General features: G+C 52.5%; 1 long non-coding RNA gene across 1 annotated transcript; it reads right to left on the reverse strand.

The window, feature by feature from the left end:
- Positions 1-122: 122 nt before the first annotated feature.
- LOC106727389 lies at positions 123-3455 on the reverse strand. The gene is made up of 2 exons (XR_001363570.1): positions 3260-3455; positions 123-462 (listed from the first exon to the last, which is right to left on the reverse strand). It is a non-coding gene; the product is annotated as an uncharacterized LOC106727389 (long non-coding RNA).
- Between the last annotated feature and the right edge of the window lie 16745 nt (positions 3456-20200).

The following is a 20200-nucleotide window of genomic DNA, read 5'->3' on the forward strand; positions in this document are numbered from 1 at the left end:
CGGGGAACCAGGCCGGCCTCCCTCCACGTGGCCGCCGCCTTTCCCTGGAAGGGATGGGTCGCTGGTTTTCCTCTCCGGCTTGGCCTCTGCTGTGCTGCCTCAGTTCTGGGAACTCACATTTCCTTTGTCTTTCTTTTTTTAATGCTGCTTTTTCATCAGATTATCGTAAGAGTAACGCATGCTCGTCTTAGAGCGTTATCACCGGGCGGCAGAGGATGGAGAAGAGAATGAACACAGCAATCCGGGCGGCAGGCCCTCGGCGGCAATCGCGGCTTCTTCCCTCAGATATGCGTGTCCTGCGCACGGTTGCGGCCACTTGACATGGTCGCAGGCGCTGTCCTTTGACACGAGCTCTTAGGACAGAGATGTAAGGGCCGCGCAGCGATCTGAGTGCCGCTCTCGCCGCAGGAAGCACAGTCTGTTCCAGGTGACTCAGGGGCCGACTTCCTAGGAAGGGACTCACTGGGTCAAAGGGCATGAAAAGTAAACACTTAGGGAAATATTAACAAAGTAAGTGTAATATCCACACTCGGAGAACTTCAAAACAATGTTTTTTAAAAGATCTGAATAAATGAAGAAACATACCAGGTACTAATTTGGAAAACTCAATATTCCTGAGATGGCGATTCTACTCACATTGATCTATAGATTCAAATGCAACCCTTATAAAAATTCAAGCAGGGTTGTTTTTGTAGGAATTAGCAAATTAATAGGTATGGTGTCAGATGGGTGCTAGACTTATCGGGGTGATCACTTCATAAGTCATATAAATGTCTAATTACTATGTTGTGTATCTGAGACTAACATAATGTTGTATATCAACTGTAATTGAAAGAAATTTTTAATTGTTTTTTAAAAGAAAGAAATTAGCAAATTAATCCTAAAATGCACTGTACATAAAAATGGGAAAGACCTAGAATAGCCAGTATAAGTTTGGGGGGAAAATGGAAGGATCCACATTACCTTATTTCAAAATTTACTGTAAATAACAGTAATGAAGAAAGTGTGATATTGGTATAAGGACAGACATATTGATCAATGGAACAGAATAAAGACCACAGAAATATATATATACAGTGGGGCCTTGACTTACGAGTTTAATTCGTTCTGAGACCGAGCTCGTTAAGGAGCTCGTTAACTCAAATTACTCTAGCAACTCAATGCAAAAAATCGGCGGAGAGACAGCTGGTATCTCAAAAAACTCGTTAGTCAGGACACTTGTAAGTCAAGGCCCCACTGTATTTTTTATAAAAGGACTCAATGCATATGGACAGACGGCTTTCCAAAAAGGTTGTTCAGTTGAAGCTCCCGCCAAGGGTGGCAGGGTCATGGCAGCTGTAGGACCCATCACAACACTTGAGATGGACCAAGGAGGCTCAGGCAGCTGCAGGGAGCGGCGGGGGGCCCAGCACCCTCCAACCGCCTGTCCTCCTGGGCAGTCAGGCCCGGCCGCGCTCCAGGTGAAGGACGTGAAACTCAGGCCGGATGTGCCCCGGGCAAGGCTGCCCTCCTGTTCTTGGAGCCAGGGTCGTCCTGACCCCTCACTGCCCCTCATCCCTCATGCCCAGTCTGTCTGCAAATGCTGTTAGGCTACCTTCCAAACACATCTCAGATGTGACCACCCCCCACCCCCGCCCTGGCCCATCTCTGCCTGGGTGACTCAGCAGCCCCTCGTTACCTCCCCCCAATCTTTGCCCCATGAAAGTCTGTCCTCCGCAGTAGGCGGAGAGATCTTTTAAAAACAGATCAAATCAGGGTGGTCCCCAGCTCAGAGCCCTCCAGTGGCTCCCATCTCACTCTGAGTAAAAGCAAGGACTTACCATGTATGACCTACAAGGCTGTTAGGGTTTGTGCCTCCCCTATTACCCCTCTGACCCCACTTTCTACCACTCCCTCCCTTACCTACTCGGCTCCCTGGTGTTCCTCAGAACATCCAAGCACATGCCTGCCACAGCCTCGTCTACTCAAATGTCATCTCAAAAACAACCCCAAGCAAATAGGACTATTTTTTTTCTACCTTTGCAATGATGTATCTCAGTCACTATCTCAACTGCCCACCTCCCTCAGCCCTCAGGCCTTGGAATCCAGGTGGCATGTGACTTTGCCTCATGTCTGTAGCCCCAGGTCCAAGCTCAGGGCCTGAAACAGAGCAGACACTCCAGACGAGGTTGGTGGACTGAACGAATGAAGAGGCTGGGATGAAACAGGACCTGTTTTGGAAGGTACTCCTGACCACTCTGTCTAAGACAGCACCCTGGCCACTCTTCATTCCCTCCCCCGAGTCACATATGTCATTACTGTCTGCTTTCCCGCTGGAAGAAAGCCGCCATGAGGGCCATACTCTGCCTACGGTGTTCATTGCTGTACCCCCAGCACCTGACGTACTGCCTGGCGCACAGCAGGTGCTCATTGAAGCTGTTGAATGGATAATTGAACAAAAGGTGTCACCATCTGGGTGTGTGGTTTCTCCTCTAGACTGTACCTGTGGCCAGCTTGTGGACAGCACCCAGCACATAGCCAGTACCCGTCTAGTGTATGAATACATGACAGGGGCAAGCGGTGGAGGGGTGGGGGGGTGGGTTGGAAGCAGGGCCCGAGAGACCGCTGATGCCGAGACTGGAGTTCCAGATGAGCCCCTGGGCCATTCGCAATCACTGAGGCCTGGGGCTAGTCACTTCACCTCTTTGAACCTTGGTTTTGTCATCCATAAAATGGGCATGATGATACCTGTGCTGCCTGCGTTACAGGGCTGTGTGAGGATTAAATGACAGATATAGGTCAGCAAAGCGCAAAGGCAGCCCTGCTCAAGCTGCAGCTTCGCTCTGAGGCTTCCCCCCACCCCCCACCCCCGCTCCTCCGAGCACCTCTAGACTGTGCGCCCTCGAGTGCGAGGCCAGGCCTCTTCATCTCTGCATCCATCTGCCGGGCACTGTGCCTGGAAGCTGGGCAGTGCCCCTTGGGCATCTGATGACTGATCAACAAATACATTTGTTGACACCTTTAGCCAGTTACCCTGACACGGATAAATCAGGTGGGAAGCTCAGAGCCTGACCGAGGGCTGGGGTGAGGCCACCCAGCTGGGGCTCTGGGTTCTGGGGCAGAGGACCTGCTGGGGCCTCGAGTGTGCCACCTGGGAGGCAGGGAAGGAGGAATGAGGGACCGGCCTGCTCCCCCCGGGATGGCACCTGGCAGCCTCCTCCCCAACATCGCCACAGTGGCCACATCTTCTGGGCTGCAGGGTGGAGGCCTGGCTACCCACCTGCATTCCTCGCTGGTCTGCCCATGACCTCATCCCAGCCGGCAGCTGCCCACGGGGAGAGGCTTCGCCCCACTCCGCAGATGAGGACACGGAGGCTGGCGGAAATGATGCCTGGTCCCATGGCCTCGGGCCCCCCAGAGGGAGGTGGCATGTGGTCATGGAGGTCACTTCTTGCTGTCCATCGGGCTTAAACACCCCATTGATCCTCTCCTCACCCTTCACAAACTCTGGTTGGCTGGCCGGCTGACTCCCTAGGGCTGCCCGAGGTGCCCTGGGTTTGCCAGGCTCGGCTGCTTCCTCCTCCCCCTGCCCCCCCAGGCTCCGTGACCCAGCAGGGCTCGCTGACAGACAGGCCCTGCCGGGAGGGGCGTGGGACGAAGTGAGCGAAACTCCTTTTAGGAAGGAACTCCTGTCAGAGCCAAGGCTGAGAAACCAGCCTCTTGCCAAGACCTGGGGTGGGGAGCCCAGGTGAGACGACTCAGCCCTCAGGAATGGGTGGGGTCTTGAGGGGAGGCTCGCACTTCCTCCCGCCCCAGCCCAGGGTCCTGCTCAATCCTTACCGAGGAGTTTCCTGGGGACAGGCAGTGACCTGTCGGCCGCCCGTGTGGGAAGCAGCTTGGCGTGGCCCTCGCCACCTCGTTAGGGTGACTCACCCCGGACTCACCTGGCTGTCAGGGACCTGTCCCACTCCCCCCAGAACCAGCTCCACCGGCACCCGGAGGGGCAGGGGCCTCTGTTCTCCAGCTCCTCATCTTCCCTGGCACCCAGGGCAGAGCCTGCCTGGCACACAGGCAGCAATCAGAATTCATTCATTCATGTTTGTTCGCTCATAGTTATTGAGCACCTACTGTATGCCAGACTCTGTGCTAGACGCAAGGGATACAAGGCGAGCCAGGCAAACCCAAACCCCTGCCCTCCTGGAATGCACATCCTCACGGGGAAAGTCCCACTGTAAACAAAGCAGTGAATCATACAAGCTCTCCAAGAGAAAAACAGAGCAAGAAAGTGTGAGATAAAGGTTGCAATTTTTAATAGGGTGTTTGGGTGGCCCTCTCTGAGGTGATATTTGAGCAAAGTCTGATGAAGATGAAGATGAAGAAGGGAGCTGTGCAGAGAAGGGAGGGGAGAGGCGCACCAGGAGCAGCAAGTGCAAAGGCCCTGGTGTGGTAGTGCTGGGGGCGGGTATTCCCGGACCAGGGAGGAGGCCCGCAGAGCAGGGGCAGAGCGGCTAGGGGAGCGCAGTGGGTGGTGGGAAGATAGGGCAGAAGAGGCGGGGGTGGTCTAGAGTCTGTGCAGGGTCTTAAAGGCCTTTGTATGAACTTTGGCTTTTACTCAGCTGAATTTTGTCAAAATGCTCCCAAATCCCCCTGTTGTACCCCAGACCAGTCCCCCAGACTTCTTCTGCCTGGCTCAGAGCTCAGAGAGCCGAGTCAAGGGTCAGGGGTGATTTCCCTGGGAAGCGTCTGGAAGGATGAGTTGGTTTGCCGCCTGTGGAGAATGCATGAGGAGGAAGGTGCCTGTTTGGGGGAAACAGTACCCACCCTACAGGGGTGAGTGGAGAGAGGAAAAGAAGGGAGCAGAGGCTGAAAAAGGAAGGTGAGCCCAGTAAGAGAGAGTCTTGCCCAGCTCTCTCCCACCCCCAAGCCTGTCTTCCCAGACTCGTCTGGGACACATCCCACCCGACACCCTGCTCCAACCTCTCTCAGCTCTGGGCCTCTGCACATGCTCTCCCCTCTGCCGGGATTCTCTGCTGCTCTCTGCCTGTGAGCTCCCACTCCTCCTCGCCAAGTGGTCTCTGAGTCTGCAGAGCGGTGCTTCTGCCACGGCCCAGCACGCCCCACTGAGGGGTCTCATTCTCCTTGAGACCACGGCTGTGGAGACCACGGCTGTGGAGACCACGGCTGTGGAGGCCACGGCTATGGAGACAATGGCTGTGGAGACCACGGCTGTGAAGACCACGGCTGTGGTGACCACGGCTGTGGAGACCACGGCTGTGGAGACCACGGCTGTGGGGATGATGGCTGTGGAGACCACGGCTGTGGTGACCACGGCTGTGGAGACCACGGCTGTGGAGACCACGGCTGTGGAGACCATGGCTGTGGAGACGATGGCTGTGGACCACGCGTCCTCAGAGCCTGGAGCAGGTGCTGACCCAGGCGAGTGAGTGCACAAATGCTGGCTAGGATTTGGACGCCTCAGTAGGTTTGGAGCAGAGTAACAAGATCAGACTCACAGGTGGGGAAGGTGACTGTCACTCAGGGCATTTTGGGGGTGGGGCGGTTGGAGGAGGGTAACTGCCCAGAGGCCGCTGCAATCATCCAGGCAGGGGCCAGAGAGAAGTGAGGGAGGGCAGAACCAGGGTGCCAGCGGCTGGGAGTGAGGAGGGGCAAGAGTGAAACATCCACAGGACATCCGCCTGGGCCTGGGCGCGGCGAGGAGGCGGGAGTGGCGGGCGAGGTCCAACTTTCCCTCTTTTATTTTGTGTCCTTCCTTCTGCCCTGACCCTGAACAGAGATCACTCACTCAGACAAGATCGCGCAGTGGTGACAAGCATGAGCCTTTGGGGCCCGACTCTGGGTTCAGATCCCATTTCGGCCACACGTGCTGTGTGACATCGGGGCGGTTCCCTCAGCCTCTGGTCCTCGGTTGACCCACCCGTAAGGCAAGGATGACAAGTGAGGATTAGTTGCTGCATTTTATGATTCCGAGAGTCCCATGTTCACAGTTCTGCCATCGGGTGAATCTCAGAACCAATGGCCTGACTCGCATTCTTTAGTGGCACATACATCACGGTGAATCTGAAGACCCGGGGAGCCTTGGGTTTGATGAGACACAAGGTACATGGAGAAAGCAGTCCCTGGCCCGTCACGAGGGCTGAATAAATGTTAGCTACTGCAATTGTCAGCATTTGCTCTCTGAGCACATCGGTAACCAATGCCCCATCAGAATAAAGAGGTAATTATACTTTGGAGCTAAAACAGAAAAGGAGCTAACTCATAAATAGAGATAAAGGTGAAAACATTTTAGTAATTACGCCCCCCCCCCAAAAAAAAAAACACACCCAAAGCCGAATGCTTCCTCTGAAAGATGCCGTGGAATTCTGCCGAAGTTCCAGGGAAAACTTCAGGAATTTCTCCTTCCCGGCGGGGGCCAGGGCTCCTGGCTCCCTGGCCAGCAGGGGGAAGCAGGGCATGTCCCCGTGACTCAGGGTGTTCCCTGCGTCCTTGCAAATTTCCCTGAGTCACCGTTACTCACTGCCCACAATCAGGGCTCTGCTGCCTTCTGACCAGGAGACCGATGCCCTGGGATCAAGGGCCGCCCTCAAACAAAAGTGCCATTATAGCAAGTTCAGCGCCCTGTGGGCGTCCCTGCTCAGCAGAGGAGGGTGACCCTCGCCGTCTTATTCTTGGCCTCCTTCCTGGGTTGCGTTCCTGCCTACTGATCTTGCAAATCCCCGGCCACTCGCCTTGTTTTCTCTCCTCACTTAAGTACATGTCTGGGAAAAGCCGCCACCCCCACAGACCCTGCTGTGTGTGGAAATGGTGACAGGCTTGGAGGAGGAGAAGCTGGTGGCTGGTTCGAGGAGCCTCCCTCTGGACGAGGGAGGGAGAGCTGGCCCAGGCAGGCGCTCTGAGGTGCAGCTGCTGGGGGCAGTGACACCCCCAGGGCCAGTCCTGCGTCCCTTGGCCTCGGCCAGGGCGCCCACCCAGCTCTTCTCCTCTTCTCCTCCGACCGCGTTGCCCTGTCCGGCTCCCACGCGTCCCTGGGGACAGGAGCAGGTTCCCTCCTGGGGTCGGAGGCTGTGAGCCTGGGCGCATAGGAATGTGACCGGACACAGGCAGCGGGCACGTGCTGGACTGACCGTCGGGAGGTGGGGGTGAAAGTAGCCCCCACCAACGTGCCTGCTCCCGTGAGCTCTCAGCCGGATAGGAGGCGGGAAAAGTGTGCCCGGGGCACTCTTCCAGGGAAAGTGAGGGCCTGAGAGTCAGCAGTGGGTCTCTTGGAGGCCTTTGGGCAGGACAACTGCCCTCTCTCCTGGGCCCGGACGCGCCAGGCCAGTGCTCTTCCAGGGCCACAGCCCAAGCTGCGCCCTCAGTTTCCTGGCAGCGTCACTCCAGACCAGTCCCCTCGAGAGCTGCCTGGAGCCTCTCCTTGGACTGGGCTGGCGTAGACACCAGGATGGGCCCCAAGCCTCAGGACGCCGCCTCCCACCCCCATCTGCTCTGGGAAGACGGCACTGGCAGAAGGCAGGCTCCGCTCGAGCCCAAGAGCCACAGGAGTCCAGAACACAGGGGTGACATCAAGAGGGGGCTGGGAGCAGCACCCGCTCGCCATCAGCTCCGCACGCCTTTATTTTGTGTAAAGGCGCTTTGCAAATGCTGCCCCAGGCCTCCCAACTCTGCTCCCCAACCTTCCCCACCTCAATGTTGAAGTTCCTTGTCCATCACAGATGACTTCCTGAAGGCAGGGTTGGTCGAATTCACCTTTGATCTCCTGCCCCTGGCACAGTTCTGGCACATAGTAGGCATGTCATGAACATTTGTTGCATTAAAGCACTGTGTGAGACCTCACCAATGCCTGTGTCAGCCTGGGGTGACAGGCATTATCATTCCCATTCATCATCCCCATTTTAAATATGAGCAGATTGCCCGGCCGGCCTGGCTCAGTGGTTGAGCATCAACCGATGAACCAAGAGGTCACAGTTCGATGCCCCAGTTGTGGGCTTGATCCCCAGTGTGGGGCGCACAGGCGGCAGCCGATCAATGATTCTCTCTCATCATTGATGTTTCTCTCTCTCTCTCTTTCTCTCTCTCACTTCCTTCCTCTCTGAAATAAATAAAAAAATATTTTAAATATATCCTCTAGTATATATATACTAGAGGCCCAGTGCATGAATTCGTGCACGGGAGGAGTCCACTTGGCCAGCCCCGATCGGGGCCTATTGGGCTGGGCCGGCCAGGGGGAGGGGACTCGGGAGGTTGGCTGGCTGGCCCCAACCCCTGATTGAACTCCCGGTTGAGGGGACAATTTGCATATTAGCCTTTTATGATATAGGATATGAGCAGACTGAAACCCAGGGAGGGTAACAGCCTTTTCTGTGGTCCCACAGTTAACAAATACCAAATCTGGGTATTTAAGCAAGGTCTGTCAAACCCGAGAGCCTTCGCTCTTGACCCCTGTATCATACTGCGTGCCTACAAGGGGTGCTTAGTGAACAACCGCTGTTTGATAAACAGTACTGATTCACGACAATTCATTGAGGTTATGTTTTTGTTCCCATTTTACAGATCAGGAAACTGAGGCTCAGAGAGTTTCCATCGCTTGCTCAAGACCACACAGTGGTGGAGGCTCATCGGGTTTTCACCTGAGTCTTCTGACTTTACAAGCTGTGATGTGACCACAACACCCACTGTCTCTTTTTGGGGAACACTGTGAGGGCTGGTCAACTGCACCCCTAACAGCCTACTGGTGTTCTCTTTCTGTGGAGCCTCCTGTCTGGAATTTTCTCTTGCCCGTCTCTTTCTCCTGGGCAGCACCTGAGCTGTCAACCCAGCCTCGCAAGTGCAGGGACCTCCTGTGGCTGTGCAGTGCCCAGTGCAGGCCACCTCTGTACGGGGCCGTCAATCACGTCTCGAGGCCTTGCCCCTAAGTCCATTCAACAGAGCCCAACTACCTGGCTTCAAGCTCCTCAACAGGGTCTTCACCAAAGGTAACCTTGGGAGAGATGTCAGGAGTAGATAACAGCGGTGAGAGGCCACCGAGAAGGGTGGCAGGGCATCCGCCACCCTGGCGGGTGCCTTGTTTCCTTGGTGGCATCTTTTCAGCCAAAGCAAATATAATGGCAGACGTGGGCTGCTCGGCACTGCACGTGTGCCCTTCTCCAGCCACGGGCCCTAGAGGACAGCTCTCAGCTGGTCGAAAGCACTGGCATCCTGCCCAACTTGGCTCGGCTCTCAAGATCACAGAGAACACTGTCCTTTGACCAATGCTGGGTCAATCCCGCAATCAGACTCATTAGAAGCATTGCTGGGGTGGTGAGAAGAAATTTCAATAGTGTTGCAAAGAGAGACCTGTTTACCTCACCCCATGAGGATGGCTACTCTTTTTTTTTTTTATATATATATATTTTTTCATTGTTTTCAGAGGGGGAGGGGGAGATAGAAACATCAATGATGAGAGAGAATCATTGATCGGCTGCCTCCTGCGCCCCCCTTACTGGAGATCGAGCCTGCAACCCAGGCATGTGCCCTTGACCGGAGTCGAACCTGGGACCTTTCAGTTTGCAGGCCGACACTCTATCCACTGAGCCAAACCAGCTAGGGTGAATGGTGGGATTGTAAAGTGATGCAACTGGAGAACAGTATGGAAGATCCTAAAACAAAACAAAACAAAAAAAACTCCCATATGATCCAGCATACATTCCATTTCTAGGCACACATCCAAAAGAATTAAAGCAGGGTCTCAAAGAGATATTTACACATGCATGTTCATTGCAGTGTTACCTCCAATCCCACCAAGAGGGGGAAGCCATCTAAATGTCCACTGAAGTTGAATAAACAAAATCTGATCTATCCCTGCAATGAGATATTACTCAGCCTTAAAAAGGAATGGAGTTCTGACACATGCTCCATGGACGAGCCCGGAGGGCACTACGCTGAGTGAACTAAGCCAGATGCAGAAGGACAAACACTGCGTGGTTCCACTTATGGGAGGAAACTGAAGTGGTCAAGTTCATAGAAACAGAAAGTAGAAAGGCGGTGACTGAGAACTTGGGGGAGGGGAAACGGGAATTGTTATTAATGGGTATTGAGTTTCAGTTTTGCAAGATAAAGAAAGTTCTGGAGATTGACTGCACAGCAATGTGAACTTACCACTGCGGAACGGTACACACTTAAAAAATGGTTAAGAGGGTAAATTTGTATTTTACCGTAATTAAAAATAACTTTTCCAAAAGGGGGGGGGGGGCTTGTTGATTTCCTCGCTGTAGAGGTGTTTATAATATTGCCCAAGGCAGTCACTTTGTATGCATCGCTTTCCTTCATTCTCACCATGATGTCATGTGCTGGGCGTCCCTGTTCCTTTTTCACAGCCCGGGAAACTGAGGCTCCGTGAGGGAACCGGCTGAGGGGAAGAGCTCCCATTGGTACTCAGGTTTGTCCACTTGTAAACCTCCGCCCTGCCCCACCGGCTGAGTGTCTCCTGGCTGAAGCCCCTGTCACTGACAGAAAAAAAATGAACGTTTACTGCGAGTGCTCCCTTTCCCCAATTGAGCACCGGTTCCTTGGTGACGACCCAGCATCTTCTGTTTCTTGACTTGCTGGGGAATTGAGCTGAGCACTGAGCAGGCGTCGTGAGTGGGTAACAAGCACTTGAGAACTCAAAGTGCCAGGATGGGTTTTCGCAGAAAATACCATTTCAGCAGGTGCAGCTCACACAGCGTTTCCATATACATTAACCGATTTGGTCCTGATGGAGCCCTGGATGAAAGGCCTCATTATCGTCTCCATTCTACAGAGGAGGTGTGATTGACAGGTGTCTCAGCCCCCCCCCCCCCAAGTCTGTGGTGCTTTGGCAGGCGGCCTCATAAAGTTAGGGCCCCGCACCCTCTGGCTCAGGGCTCTGTGTACCTTGTGCGATGCTCACCTGCTGACCGAGAGGGCGAGCCTTGGTCTGTCTCCAAGGTCAAGTAAACGCCTGACAGCCGCGTGAAGGCTGGAGGCGCCCCCCTGAGATTGCAGTTGCAGCCCCGATTCTCAGCCAAGTGAGTGAAATGCCTGGGCAGTCCCGGCCCCGGGACAGGGCTGGTCAGAGGCGTCAGGCTGGAGTCCAGGTAAGCCGGGAGGCCTGGCAGCTGGCAGAGGGCATGGAGGCACCGATGGGGTCAAGCTCAGAGAGACAGCTAAGACCTTGACTTTGAAATGAGCCGGCTGCCCAGGTCTGCTGCCCAGGGCTCAGAGATTTGCCCGGAGGGGCCAAAGCGGCAGAGTGGAGGCCCAAGGCTGCTTGCTCTCGGCCTGTTTCCCACCCCTGCCGAGTGAGCGTGGCGGCAGCCCAAGGTTCCTGGCCCCAGAGTGAGGGTGGTGGGCGGCCTGCAGGTGGGGACAGCAGGATGGCCACCCGGTGGACAACCACATGTCTGGTCCTCTCATTATGCCGTCTTCCCCTGATTACAAAGGTATCTTGTGTTCACAATAAAAAAAAAATTGAAGACTACCAAAAACCCACACACCAGCGATGCTCTCTTCAACTGTAAAAAAGACAAAGTTAAAAGGCAAATGCCCTGTCTCCCCTCCCCCACACGCCCAGAAGTCGTCTAGGGTGACAGTTTGACAGCGTTTGTTAAGACTCCTCTCTCTCCTTCTCTTCCCTTTGGAGGGAAAGAGCAGTGATTTTTCCCTGAAGGGAAACAAAAACTCCGTCACTGCTGTCACTGACAACATAAATGTCCATAATTCCATTTAATAAGGTGATCTGTCTGGGAAGTGTCCCGGCCCTGTCCACTCTGACTCCTCTACCTCCCCCTCCTCTGGCACCTTCACCGCCTCCCCACGAGGGAGACTGGAGGCCGCGCTGCCCGCCGCCCGCCACACCGCCCTGGTAGGTGGCTGGACTCCACATTCCACCAGTAGAACGTCAGACCTTTAGTGGAAAACTGCATTTTCCCGGAAAACACAACTCTCCCTCCTGGGGACTGTGAATCCTTCAAGTGTGTGGAAGGGAAAGGAGTTGGAAATTTCTTTTCTGAAGACAGGATTTGGTTGTTTGTTTGTTTTTCTTCTAATGATATTTATGGGTGTGTGTTTTTCCTGATTATAAAAATAACACATTTGTTGTAGAAAATGTAGAAAAAGAGCTTAAATAAGAAAACAAAATTTGCTCATAAAATATCACTCAGCGATAACCTCCCCTAACATTTTTACATGAAAATCTCCTAGTCTTTTTCCTATGTAAGTGGTATATGTGTAGGTGAATGCACACAAACGTATTCACATACACACGCAAATAATACCAAACTGGCACTTTCCTTTACTATTATACCGCGTCACTAAATATTCTTTGGTCACATAACTCTTAATGCATATGTGCATGCTATCATAGAAATACAGCAAATATGGGCAACTGACATGTTACCCACAGCTGACATGTAGCTGGTTCTGTCCTTTGGCCAATGCTGCAGTGACCACCTTGTGGAGAAATGCTGTGTGCAGTTTTAGGGGTTTTTAAAAGATTTTAAAATTAAGTTTTAGAGAGAGAGGAAGAGGGAGAGAGAAACATTCATGTGAGAGCGGAACATTGCTCGGCTGCCTGCTGCATGCCTCCTACCGGGATCTTGCCTGCAACCCAAGCATGTGCCCTGACCGGGAATCCAACCGGCAACCTTTCAGTGCCCGGACCACACCCCACCGAGCCACACGGGCCAGGGCGTGTGCAGTTTTAATCACGGGATTGGGGCGCACACACAGAGGTGCCAGAGCCTGGAGGCAGGGGTCATTGAGAAGAGGGTGTCTCCCCCAGTGAAACCTGCAGCACGTGGAGACCGGGGACACCACAGCCTTCCCAGATTGCACAGCAAGGCCTGTGACTGGCCCTGCTGAGTGGCACATGAGACGTGACAGGCAGGTGCTGTTTGCCGGCCAGATGACTGCTTCAGTGTTGTCCTCCCTCTATAAAAATAGCTCACATTCTGCAATAGACTGGCACTGCTCTCTCCCAGGGCAAGCCCCACCCACAGCCCCTGGAGGCACAACTGGCACTGCTGGGCATAGGAGCCACGCCCTGGCCGCAACTGCCCCGGCCAAGGTTTGGCCTGACACTTACCAGTTGGCTAGCTATGCAGAAGGGGCCTGGAGGAGGGGTGGCCCAGCACTGAACTCTGCCCTGTGGGGGCCTTGGTGTTGAACAGTGGCTCGTCCAGCCAGCTCTCTCCCCCCGGACGCGTGAGAAGCAGAGGATCACTAATGGGCAGCAGGCGAGGATTGCATGAGGCGACGGCAGCGAGCAGGAGCCAGGAGGCAACGTCACAGCCGGGTTGGTGTGAGGGTCCAGGCCTCCAGCAGGAGGGTCCAGCGTGTGGGGGGCTGCTCCCTGCCTGATGAGACCCCGCCAGGCTCCCCCCTCCCTGCACAGCCTCACCGTGAAGCCTCGCCGCTGGAAGTGACCGAGCGGGTCGGTGTTCCCCGAGGCCTGCAGAGCCTCACTGCACATGTGGACCGCGCTTTACATCACACGGTGCTCTCCCAGGCGGTCTCGCATGCAACCCCGGGGCGGAGAGAGGCTCATTCCCACTGCACAGAGGGGGACACTGATGTTTAGAGAGGATATGAGTGCGCTCGCAGGTCAGGCCTATGGGCAGAAACTCAGAGCCAAGTTTGTGGACCCCACACCCAGGCTGTTCTCACCACCCCCGGGGGCCTCCCTCCCTCTGTGCTGCAGCACCGGCCACCAGCCCTCCCTGTCTGCAGAGGAGGTAGGCTTCCTGTGTTGCCACTCGTCGACTCAATTTGATGTTGTGATGCATGAGGACTGGGCTTGCAGGGTTTCTTGTCCATAGTGCCGGGCAGGTGTGAGCAGACAGTAGGTGCTCAGTAAATACTGATGGTCCCAAATGCAGTTTTTCAAAATTCAGAGGCCCACGTCCCACCGGAGAGGACAGAATCGGCCTCCTGGCAACTTTGCAAACTTCCTCCGGGAGTCCGGTCACATTCCAGTTTGTAAATCAGGTAGAAAGGGTGCCGATTCAGCTGCTTCCACTCTCAAAAACCCAGCCATGAACCAGGAAATAAGCAAAACATGCAAATGAGCAACCCAACTGAATCTCATGCGAGCCATGTGCAAGAGCTAACGCCTGTTTGTCAAAGACACTGCCCCGCTCTGCACCTAGAAACCCTGCTTCACACAGAATGCTAACGAGGCGGGTCACGGCTTCTCACCCACAGGGTGCTGGAAGCAGGCATGGGAACAGCTGAGAGGACCTGCAAGCTGAAGGTTTGAGAATTAGCATTTAGAATACAGTAAGTCCTCAACATCGGCAAGAGGTTTTGCGACTTTGAATGAAACAGCATACAACAAAACCAATTTTACCAGAGGCCAATTGATATACACCAGCGTTACGTTCCTACGGCATCTCATTATAACAAAACGGCATTGAATGAGAAATGACGTGCTATTCGAGGACCTGCTATGGTTACACACATCAGCAATCATAACAGCGGCCTGACTTACCAAGAAAAGGCTACGTTATGTGCACCAGGAGGATGTACAATCCACTTTAGAAAGAGCTTCTGAAGCAAACGGGTCTGGGTGTTTAAGAGGAGAGCTCCGCTACCCTGAAAACTCCCCAGGCGCTAAAACCGAGCCCAGCGCCCACCGATTCCCCCTTCCTCCCCTTCCCTCTTACCCCCCTTTCTCCCCCACCTCCTGCTATGCTCTGGCCTGAGGATGTTGTGTAGTAGTTAACAGCATGAACTGCTGGACCCAGGCTCATCCAGTTCAAATCCTGGCTCTGTCTCTTCTGAGCTGTGTGACCTTGGGCAAGTCACTTAACCTCTCTGTACATGTTTCTTCATCTGTCAAATGAGGATAACAGTCGCACCCACCCCCAGATGAGGTACATAGAGCGCTCTTGTGTAGGAGAGTGGCGATAGCAGGGACTGGGTCTCATTCAACTCTGTCTCCAGCTGTCCCCTAGCCCCTCACTCCTAAAAGTGGGGTCCAACAGCAACTGGGAGCTTGTCAGGAATGCAGAGTATCACCCCAGGGCTATTAACGCCAAACCAGCACCTGAAGACTTTGTGTGCGCATTAGAGCGTGAGAAGCCCTCCAGGAGTACTGCCGGGTGGGCAGGATGAGGCAGCATTGTGCACCCAGGTCCCAGGGCGTCAGGACAGAGGACGGGGTCAGGGCAGCTCCCCAGGAAAGGAGAGGAACTTGGAACCCGGGAGAGACAGAGTGTGGGAGGCTGGGCACTCAGAGGACTTGGTTTGGGCACTTTCCCGGTCTCATTTGTGACTGGAGGGGCTAATGCCCACCTTCCAGGGTTGTGACCAGGGTGAGTGACAGGACCTAAAGCGCCCGCACAGGGTGGGCCACAGGCCTCCATCCTGCGGACTCCCAGCCCCCCAGCCCTTGCCTGTAGCCCTGGGTGAGACGCACGGTTTCGGGCGCACGTGGGTTCAGAGCTTTCTGTTCCATCGGAACAGTCACAGGCTGCACGTGCTGACGGGACAGAACACCCGGCAGGGCCCGGGCAGCCCCCTAATTAAACGCAGCAAAGTTTCTGCGGCGAAACGTATGAGCAGCATGAGACATAATAAAGACTTTCAATAACCTTACGTCAGGGCAGACGAGATTTGTGGCCAAATCAGTTTATATCAAGCTTATTTTTAAAAGTCTGGTTTTCAGAGCGTTTGGAGTTCAGAATTACAGACAAGGGAACGTGAACCCGGATGACAGAGGAGGAGTGGCAGCCCCGTGGGGACCGTGCCAGCGGGGAGGGGGTGCCGGGGAGCGCTGAGAGGCTGTTGTCTGCAGGGCATGACCACACGGGGGAGGAGAGGGCAGAAAGCGAGCCATCAGAGGCCTTGAAGGCCGAGGGGCCCTGACACAGACAGCAGGAAGTCGCCAAGGTTACGGCCTGAGCAGGAGTGTGACCTAATCAACAACAGAGTGACAGCGGGGTCAGGCTTGCAAACAGGAAGAGGGAACCCTGGAGTTACCCTTGGCCCCACTCCAATTCCCAGCCTGGAGGGAGCGTGGACTCGCCCCCACTCCCACCCACCACCCTCCGCCCCCACCAAAGACACACAGGAAAAAGCTTTATTATTCTATTGGATTGTCCGTGACAGCCCGCAGTCTGATCAATGACAGGCACATGGTAATTATCATGACATACACAACAAATACACATATAGTTTTACTGTGTAGGGGGTGCCGTGAACATGTCTGTAGCTCTTACAGCACCTATAAGGTATGAATTATTGTTCCCTTTTACAGAGGAGGACACTGGGGTCTCCTAAGAAAGTCCAGGTCACATGGTGGAATCATCTAATGGCTGGAGTCAGAGTAGCTTCCGTTAAAACACACACTTGGCAAGAGCTCACTCAGGACACCGAGGCCGAGGTGGGAACGGGCCAAGTGGAGGGCTGAGACCGAGAGGTGCCGGCAGCCTCAGACAGCCCTGCTTCAGACTTGGGCTCTGCCCTCAACCTTTCTGAGTCCTTACTATGTTTTGGATGTATTTCTGATAAACCCCAGAGACCTGGGATTTGTCCTCTATCCATTCTGACAATTTCTATCTTTTAACAAGAGCATTTAGTCCATTTATATTTAATGTAATTATGAGTATATTTGGGGTGAATTCTTTCTATTGGTTCCATCAGTTCTATGTTCCTTTTTCCTCTCCTATTTTCCCCCTTCTTTTGAGTTTATTGTTATTATTATTGTTGTTGCTTTATTATGTTTTTACCATTGTAATTTTTCTATTAGTTCTGAGGTTATTCATCTTTCTCTGTTTGGACCTGCCCTCAATTTTTTGAGAGTTAAGTTAAAAAAAAACAACATATATACATACTGGAGGCCCGATGCATGAAATTCGTGCAAAAGTAGGTCTTCCTTCCCCTGGCTGCCGACACCGGCTTCCCTCTGGCACCCGGGACCCGGGCTTTGCTCCAACCCAGCTTCGTCTGGAAGGATGTCTGGAATGACATCTGGTCTAATTAGCATATTACCCTCTTAGTATTATATATATTATGAAAGTGTTTTGTACCACTAGTCCAATAGCTGGAGATGATCTTATAAAAGCTAGAGCTTTGGAGTTAGCCTGGAGGGAACCCTGGCTCTAGTGCTTCCTAGCTGTGTGCTCCTCCTACATACTTTCCCCGAGTCTCAGTTTCCCCGTCTGTAAAGTGTGGGCGATGGGATGCCAAGTGCCCTGGCCAGGGCTTGGCACAGAAAAGGGGCTCAATGAATGTGGGTTCCCCTCGCCTCTCTGCCTTTGGCTCTCTGCTTCCCGGAAGAATCGGCCTGAATGGAGGCTGCTCAAGAGCCCGCTGCACAGCTGGGCCTGACGGTAGTGAACCTTCCCAGGAGGAAGCCCTCTGGAATGAGATGTCCCCAGGGAACGGCAAGTCTGTAGGGTCCTTGGTGGACAGTTCGCCCTCAGTCTGGGAAGTGGGAGGTTATTGGGAAATGATGCTAAAATAGGGGAGGGGAATGGTTTGCATTGATCAGTGTCCCAGAGGAGCCCAGGGCAGGGGGAGGGTTCCCCACAGTGTGTGTGTCCCAGCCCTGCAAGGGAAGGAGGCCTGCCCAGAGAGCGACAGCCCCCCATTCCTGGGAGGCAGGTGTGTCCTTTGGAGAGCAGAGCAGTGACTCACCAGGCTGCCCCCGCTCATTATAAATATCCCGAGACACCTAACTCCCTCGGCCCTGATTCTATATTAGCACACGCGGCGCCCATAATTCCATAATTGATTGGGTTTCCTAGGCACCTCGTCACTGGGAGAGGGTGTCCCAACCTGTGGACACAAATATTACCAACTACATGGCAAGGCCTCCCTGCCCCCACTGTGAATCCTAAAATAAGTTCTCTTTCTCTTACCTATTTACTTATTCACAAATCAGAATTAGGTGAATTTTGAGAAGGGAGGGCTAGCCAATGTCCCCTTTTTGAATAATTCTAAATTGTCCTAGGTGGAGCCAGTCACTCAAACCAACTTCCATCTCATTGTCTTACCCCCTGTGGCGAAACTGGGCCCAGAGAGGAGGGATACAAGCACCCAGACCTCAGAATGAGACAAGGCGGCTGGGTAGGAACGCAGGGCTCAGGCCTCTCTCTTGCTCCAACTCTCAGAGTCTCGGTTTCCTCACTGTGAACAGAGGTGCAGTACTTGCTGTGAAGACCAGCACAAGCACGAATGCAAGACAGCGGGGCAGGGGCAGGGGTGGTGTAGTGGGAGCCCAGCACGTGGCGGGGCTCAGAAGGATGGGGTCCCTCCATTTGTTTTCTCTCCCCAGACAATACCTTTCTCTGCTTCCTTCCATTACCCCTGGCAGTAAATGGGTGCAAGTCTTGATAACGTGATTAGAAATTAATTTCGCCAGCGGCAACTCTAGGCTTTACTGATCTTAGACAGCATTTATTGACCACCTACTATGTGCTAGGCACTATTCATCATGCATGACCTCTTTTAATCCTTCAAATCTGAGCTGTCCACTAGTTGTAGCCACTAGCCATATGCTGCTATTTTTTAAAAATATATTTTATTGATTTTTTACAGAGAGGAAGGGAGAGGGATAGAGAGTTAGAAACATCGACGAGAGAGAAACATCGATCAGCTGCCCCCTGCACACTCCCCACTGGGGATGTGCCCGCAACCAAGACACATGCCCTTGACCGGAATCGAACCTGGGACCCTTGAGTCCACAGGCTGACGCTCTATCCACTGAGCCAAACCGGTTAGGGCAACCATATGCTGTTATTGAGCATTTGAAAGTGGCCAGTGCCACTGAGGTCCTGAATTTTTAATTTAATTTAATATAAAAATTTATACTCAATTCAGTTATTAGAAAACTTTTAAATATGTTTAAAACAACTTGAGTATGTGAATCTATTGTTTCAACTGTAAGTTTTGTGAAAGTCTAACTTTAGATCAAGAATTTTCAATGGGGGAAAAAAATTTCCAATGATTAAAACAAATAATTTCCAATGAAAATTTAGTGTTCGAATTGAGATGTGCAGTCAGTAAAATCCACACTGTTTACAAAGACAGTATAAAAAAGTGTAAATTCCCTGGCCACATGGCTCAGTTGGCTGGAGTGTCATTTACACACCAAAAGGTTTTGGGCACATACCTAGGTTTCAGGTTCCATTCCTGACTGAGTATAGAGGCAGCTGATCAATATTTCTTTCTCTTTTCTCTCTCTCTCTCTCACTCTCTCTCTCTCTTTTACTCTCTCTCTCCCTCCATACACTCTAAAATCAATGGAAAGATATCCTTGAGTGAGGGTTAAAAACATTTTTTAAAAATTTTTTTGAAAGTAAAAATCTTATTTTTGTGTTTTATCAATTAATATTGACATGACAACATTTTGGAAATATTGAGTTAAATAAAATATATTATTTAAATTAATGTTACTTCTTTTTTCCTTTTTTAATGTAACTAGTAGAAAAATTTTAATTACATATGTTTTGGAAAACTGGTGAAATTTAAATAAAGTCCATAGTTGATAGTATTGTGCCAATGTTAACCTTTTAGTTTTGGCAAATGGACCTGTTTATGCAAGATGTTAGCCCCAGGAGAAGCCAGGGGAAGCAATTACTGGAACTCTCCGTACAATTTTGCAACTTTTCTATAAATCTACAATGATTCCAACATGAAAAATGTAAAATCCCCTGCATTAATTTATAATCACATCATGTTTCTATTGGGGAAATATATAATCCTATCCTATATAATAAAAGAGAAACATGGTAATTAGCCATACGGCTGCTACACTTCCCATTGGCTAATCAGGGCGATATGCAAATTAACTGTCAGCCAAGATGGCGGCCGGCAGCCATGCACTGAAGCGAACAGGGAGGCTTGCTTGCTCCAGTGACTGCGGACTCCAACGTTCCCCGCCTGAGTTTCCGGCCTCTCAGCTGCAACTCTAAGCAACTATGTTGTAAATATAGAAGCTAAACAAAACCCCAGAAACCAGCTTTAGTCAGCCGGGCTTCAGCCAGCTGGACCACAACATTGTATCAAATAAAGAAGGTAAACAAAGGCCAGAAACCAGCTTTCAGCAGCCGAGGCCTCAGAGCTAAAGCTGGCCCAGAATAAAAAAAAAAAAAAGAAAAAAAAGGAGCGGTTGGGAGCTTCAGTCACCCGCCAGCCTGAAAACGGCCCTCAGCCCCTCACCCAGACTGACCAGGCACCCCAGTGGGGACCCCCACCCTAA

The sequence above is a fragment of the Myotis brandtii genome, unplaced genomic scaffold (genome assembly GCF_000412655.1).
Source record: "Myotis brandtii unplaced genomic scaffold, ASM41265v1 scaffold420, whole genome shotgun sequence".
NCBI classification, from domain to species: Eukaryota; Metazoa; Chordata; class Mammalia; order Chiroptera; family Vespertilionidae; genus Myotis; species Myotis brandtii.